The sequence below is a fragment of the Paroedura picta genome, chromosome 3 (genome assembly GCF_049243985.1).
Source record: "Paroedura picta isolate Pp20150507F chromosome 3, Ppicta_v3.0, whole genome shotgun sequence".
NCBI classification, from domain to species: domain Eukaryota; kingdom Metazoa; phylum Chordata; class Lepidosauria; order Squamata; family Gekkonidae; genus Paroedura; species Paroedura picta.
The window spans coordinates 20,872,685-20,878,608 of record NC_135371.1 but is presented as its reverse complement, the minus strand read 5'-3'; positions in this window follow the sequence as shown (position 1 = coordinate 20,878,608).

The following is a 5,924-nucleotide window of genomic DNA, read 5'->3' as shown; positions in this document are numbered from 1 at the left end:
CCAGCATTATTTCTTCTCTTTCGACTCCCGAGCCAGCAGCAGCCTTTCAGAGAATGAGACAAATCTCTGCTGAAAGAAGTGTAGTCTTCTAGAGTGCAGTCACTTTAAAACAGGGAGGGAAGCCTTGTAACTGGGAACCAGGAAGTCTTTGAACTGATGCCCTGACCAACCAGGGAAGACTGTTTTGCTAAGTCAGCATTGCAGGCACGGAGCAGTAAAGTTAATTTGCAAAAAGCAAAAATCTACACTTATACTGGTGACAGTTTTTCAAATATCGAGACTTATATCCACACCTGGATATCGTGGGGGAAAGGTAAGGTCACTACAGATAAATCATGCATGTTTCAGAGGAAAAATTTAAAGCACCCAAAATCAAAATGGAAATCAAATTCAGTGTAGACAGGAGGGATTTATTGAGGAGTGAATAAAAAGTCCCATGCAGACTCAACCCTGGATAGCCCAGGCTGGCCCAATCTCAGAAACTAAGCAGGATCAGTCCTGGCTAGCACTTCGATGGGAAATCAAGGAAATTCAAGAATTCAAGAGGCAGAGGCAGGCAATGACAAACCACCTCAAAATGGCTCTTACCTTGAAAATCCCTTGCAGCTGAAATTTAGTTTGTTCTGTATGCTGTCCTGGGAGGCTGGGTTTGTGGGACAGAGGCATGTTTTAAAATATTTTACCATCTTTTAGATTATGTTATTTTGTATTTGTGACCTTCCCAGGGACTTTTGGGTTAAGACGTGGGATATAAATTCATTTGTAAATAAATAAAAAATAAAAATCAGCTGTGACTTGCTGGCAAAAGAAAGGCATGTTATTCACCTCTGTACAGTGAAAAGTTTAGCTGCCTATTTCCATACAGCATTGGTCCCCAACCTGCGGGCCGCGAAGGCCATGGCGCCGGGCCGCGGCTCTCTCTCCCCGCCTCCCCGCAGTAAAAAACTTCCCAGGCCCCAAGCTTGCGGCCCAGGAAGCTTCTTACTGTGGGAGGGTGGGGAGAGGGAATCAGGGCCGCGCATGCGCACATGTGCCTTGCGCGTCTGAAACCGCACATGTGCGGCAATTTTGCACATGCATGCATGCGCGAAAGTGCTGCACATGTGCACTTTTGGCCATGCATGCGCGGGTGGGGCAGTTGCCCTGCCGGTCCCCAGCCTCAGAAAGGTTGGGGACCACTCCCATACAGAACATCACAATTAAGGGACAGGACATTTTCCTCCAGGCCCATTGATGCCCCGAGCCTGATGAGGTCCCAGCGTGAACCAGTAGAAGTTCAAAGAATGTGAAACCAAGTGGCAGCTGTGGGTCCCAGGCCTCTTCTATGAAAGTAACAGGGCTTCGGGTGCCCCCAGCAGAATTCAGTGTTCCCGGGTCTGTGCCTTTTATTGCCTGAGTGCCTCCTCAGGTAACTGCAGAGACATGATTGGTCATCTTGATCAGCAGCCCTTCCTTACATGGCATTGCAGCACACTGCAAGGGTTCAGACTCTCAGTGCTGTTTCCGTTACTGGCGTTTCTCTCCAGGGCTCGTCCCATCCAGAAAATCTTAACAGTACAGTTGGTAAGTGATTAAAACTGGCCTGAAAGAAAAAAGGGTCAGTCTGTTAAGGCACTGTGTTCCTGTGGCTTTCTCGTGACTCTTGCCTTGCAGAAGATGCTGTCTGAATCTAAGCAAAGGGTATCTGCACAAATTTCAGTTGCTGGGCTGAGACTTGCTCAGGGTCAGGATTTGCCAGTCATTGGCTCTCCCTGGCTGTGTGTTGGTGAGGGGGGGGGGGGAGAGAGAAACAATGCAATATATTAAGCAGTAACTAAATGCTGACAAGTTGCAACGCATCACTTGGAAACAAACCCTGTCACTCAGAATGGTTCCTATTAATATTGTGGAAGTGTTTGGGCTGCCTGTATAGCATGGCAAGTCAATCAAAGTGGAAGGCCCCACCAGATCCATACAAACGAGCCAGTAGGGAACGTTAAAAGAAGAACGACAAGGAAATGTTTAACATTTTGATTATTTCTGTTTGTCTGCATACAGTGCAGGGTGAGTGTCTTTATCATTCTGCTTCAGATGATTTAAAATTGGAACACATTAACCAATTCATTTCATTTTACTGTGTCACATGTCTGTCATTTGCTTGAAAAAGAGTAAAGTCTAATATCTAGATGTGAAATTATGAGACGTCACACGGGGGGATAATTTAGAAATCCCTCCTATAGTCTAACAGATGGTAAATTAGATGGTAAATTTCCTGCCTTCTCTCCCCCCACACTTTTGAACCACTGCCTTCTAGCACTGTTGCATGACTACCCTGAATTACTGACTGCTGAGGTTCAGCCAGACCCCCAAATCAGTGGCACTGTGTGCTCTGGTTTTTTTAAAATTTAGATGAGAGACTGTGGGACCAGCTGCATTTGCATGTTCACCTTTCCATACCTGGGCTCATTTGAGCTGTAAACAAGCTATGTAAGTAACCAAAGTTATGTCTTCACTGGTGTCAAGGACAGCAGCAAGGAGAGCAGATCAAAAGAAAAGCCAAGGGGCAGAACCATGGAGGAATCTTCTCTAGTGCCAGCAGTGTCATCCTAAGGAGAGTTATACCTGTCTAAGACCATTTCCGCACCAGAGGCTCTGCACCAGGCTGCAGGCGGGAGTTTGAGCCAGGACAGGTTGCCTTGCCTCTTTCTATTCCCACACAGGGGAGCATTTGGCACGGTGCACCTCATCTGCCCTGGATTTATGTGGCAGAGAAATTAACAATGCAGAAATGGTCTAAGTCCATTAAAATCAAAGAACTTAGAATGGTGCGTGGCAATCCTCCTTAAAAGTCTCTATAGTTGTCTCTATATTTCTAAAAAGGCTATATTTAATTGGTCATTTTTGTATGCAAATATTTATTTAAATATGTCTATCACCACATTAGAGCCTCTTGTGGCGCAGAGTGGAAAGGCAGCCGTCTGAAAGCTTTGCCCATGAGGCTGGGGGTTCAATCCCAGCAGCCGGCTCAAGGTTGACTCAGCCTTCCATCCTTCCGAGGTCGGTAAAATGAGTACCCAGCTTGCTGGGGGGTAAACGGTCATGACTGGGGAAGGCACTGGCAAACCACCCCGTATTGAGTCTGCCATGAAAACGCTGAAGGGCGTCACCTCAAGGGTCAGACATGACTCGGTGCTTGCACAGGGGATACCTTTACCTTTACCTTTATCACCACATTTCTATCCAGCCTTCTTAGACTCAAAGTAGCAATCTATGCCGCTCTAATCTGTTGATTGATTAATCAGTTAAACCTCATACAACTTGACTAGGACTGTGATTAATTGTCTGCAGGCTGCATCACTGAATATAGTAGGATTTACTTGTGACTGAAAATTTGCCCTGCATTATTTCTTTAAGAGGTAACTGTTTTGCTTATTTCCTTGGTGGAATACGTGGCCCCAAATGTTGATTTCTACAACAGCCAAATTACATCATTATACGTCAGAGTTTTGTTTAATATATCAATTTGTTATAACCTCAAGGGATGCAAAGCATCAGTTAAGGGATGACAAATATCAATTAAATCTGTACCATTACTCAGTCTGAATAACACCGGGCTTTCTCAACCAGGATTTCATGAATCCCTGTTTTTTTTTTTATGGCCCTAGGTGGGGTTCCTGAATGGGTAGGAGTTAATTAGTTATGCACACACACACACACACACACACAAATTTGTTAAACATTTATCAGGTGATATGACAATATATGGTCAGGCAAACCTGCCCCCTCATGGCCAATGATGGGCAAGGAGGGGTTGGAAGGAGAGGGGCCCCAGTGGGCGTGTACACAGTTATGCTTCCCAACCATATTCTGCATGATCACGTTACTGCTGGGTTTTCTCAAAGCCTGATAAATGTTTCTGTGGTTTCACAGTGGTAAAAAAGTTGAGAAAGGCTGCCTTACATTGTTATTTGGAAATGGATATTCGGCACTTCTTTAGTAGGGGACTGGCCTAGCTCATTGAGCTTTGGTACCCATTGTCCAGAGCTAACTTGATATAGAGATGCAGATGCCAATGTATAATAAGAATGGACAGAAGTTAAATTTATTATGGTTGGTTCAGCTTTGTACCATGGATGTAGGCTTTAAGGATGAGCCATTCCCCCCTGTTCTATTCATATAATTGTTAGTTTTACTTCTCCACGTTTTACCATTGATTTTGTCAGTTGGTTTGAACCAGATGTTTTTTTTTTTAATATGGTTTTTACAGCATGTCCGTATAATGTACATCAACCAGTCTGGAGCAAGGTGTACCTCCATTGTATTGTACCTTTTATGAGTATAAGAGACACAAATATGATTGATCAGTGCACAAATGTTACTAAATTTTATGGGAAATTAGGTGCATGGCATTCTGTCAAAGATGGCATATCTTTTGGGGGGGGCGGAATCTGATGGAAGGAAACAAAATAGTACAAAACAAAAGAAGGACAGGTTTGCATAAGGGAAAAGTGAACCTGAATGAAAGGTGTTGGGATCAAAACAGCAGGGATGAGACATTTGAAAGCATCCCTGGTCTCCATGGGGTCTATTTTTTGTTTCATGTTGAATTTATCCTCAAATATCACATTGGTATCCAGAGTCACATGAGTCTCTTGTGGCGCAGAGTGGTAAGGCAGCAGACAAGCAGTCTGAAAGCTCTGCCCATGAGGCTGGGAGTTCAATCCCAGCAGCCGGCTCAAGGTTGACTCAGCCATCCATCCTTCCGAGATCGGTAAAATGAGTACCCAGCTTGCTGCTGGGGGGTAAACGGTAATGACTGGGGAAGGCACTGGCAAACCACCCCACATTGAGTCTGCCATGAAAACGCTAAAGGGCGTCACCCCAAGGGTCAGACATGACTTGGTGCTTGCACAGGGGATACCTTTACCTTTATCCAGAGTCGACAACTTGGTAGCTCTATGTCTTTTGAAAGAAGCTCTTGTTTCTTAAGAATGAATTTATGAAGTAACAGTGGAAGAAACAATTACAGGCAAGGAGAAAAGACCAAAATACCCTTGTTGGCATTTAACTTGACATCTCAGAAAACATCAGAAGGCAAATGTGCCTTCCTGTGTTTGTATTATCCTATCATTACCCATTGTTGAGCTTCTCTTTCTGTACTTGTTTGCTTTACAATTACTCATTCCACCTAGGAGGGTGGTCTAGGCAAGGAGTCAAATAAAAGAATACAGATTTCATCAAGGAAACAATAGCAAGAAAACAAAATGCACTCGTTGCATAGAGACATCAATGGGAAAGAGACAGGGAAAGCTCTAGCTGTGCTAACTGGCAATTGCTACCTGCCTATTTCTCAGAGTTCAATTAAATACAGGGAAATGGAATGGAATGGTGGGATGCTAAACTTTATTGCAGATAGTTTCTGGAACCCAGGTCAGCTTCTATTTATTTCAATGGCAGAAGTACCACTGAGCTCATGTGAAAGGGAACCTTGATGCTTTTCAGAAAGTCAAGAAGCACAATCGTCCCAATATAGCAGAGATAAACCCTGTTTCAAGGTCAATGAGCTTTTTGTGCTGGATCAAGTATCTGTTGATTTCTGTGGAGGAGGTTCACTATGGAACTAGAAGACCCATCAGCCATAGAACAGGAGAATGAAAAAATTCCAGCTGGCGAAGGCAAACTAGATATTATTTCTGTTCAAAATGTCAAAATGAACCTCTGGGTCGATTGCCCACTTTTGGATTTCTTCATCAGTGACACCGTACATTCAAAAATGAAACATGCAAATATGTCCAGTACATTATGAAACTAATACACCTCCTACCATACAGTTTAGAGCCTCTTGTGGCGCAGAGTGGTAAGGCAGCAGTCATGCAGTCTGAAAGCTCTGCCCATGAGGCTGGGAGTTCAATCCCAGCAACCGGCTCAAGGTTGACTCAGCCTTC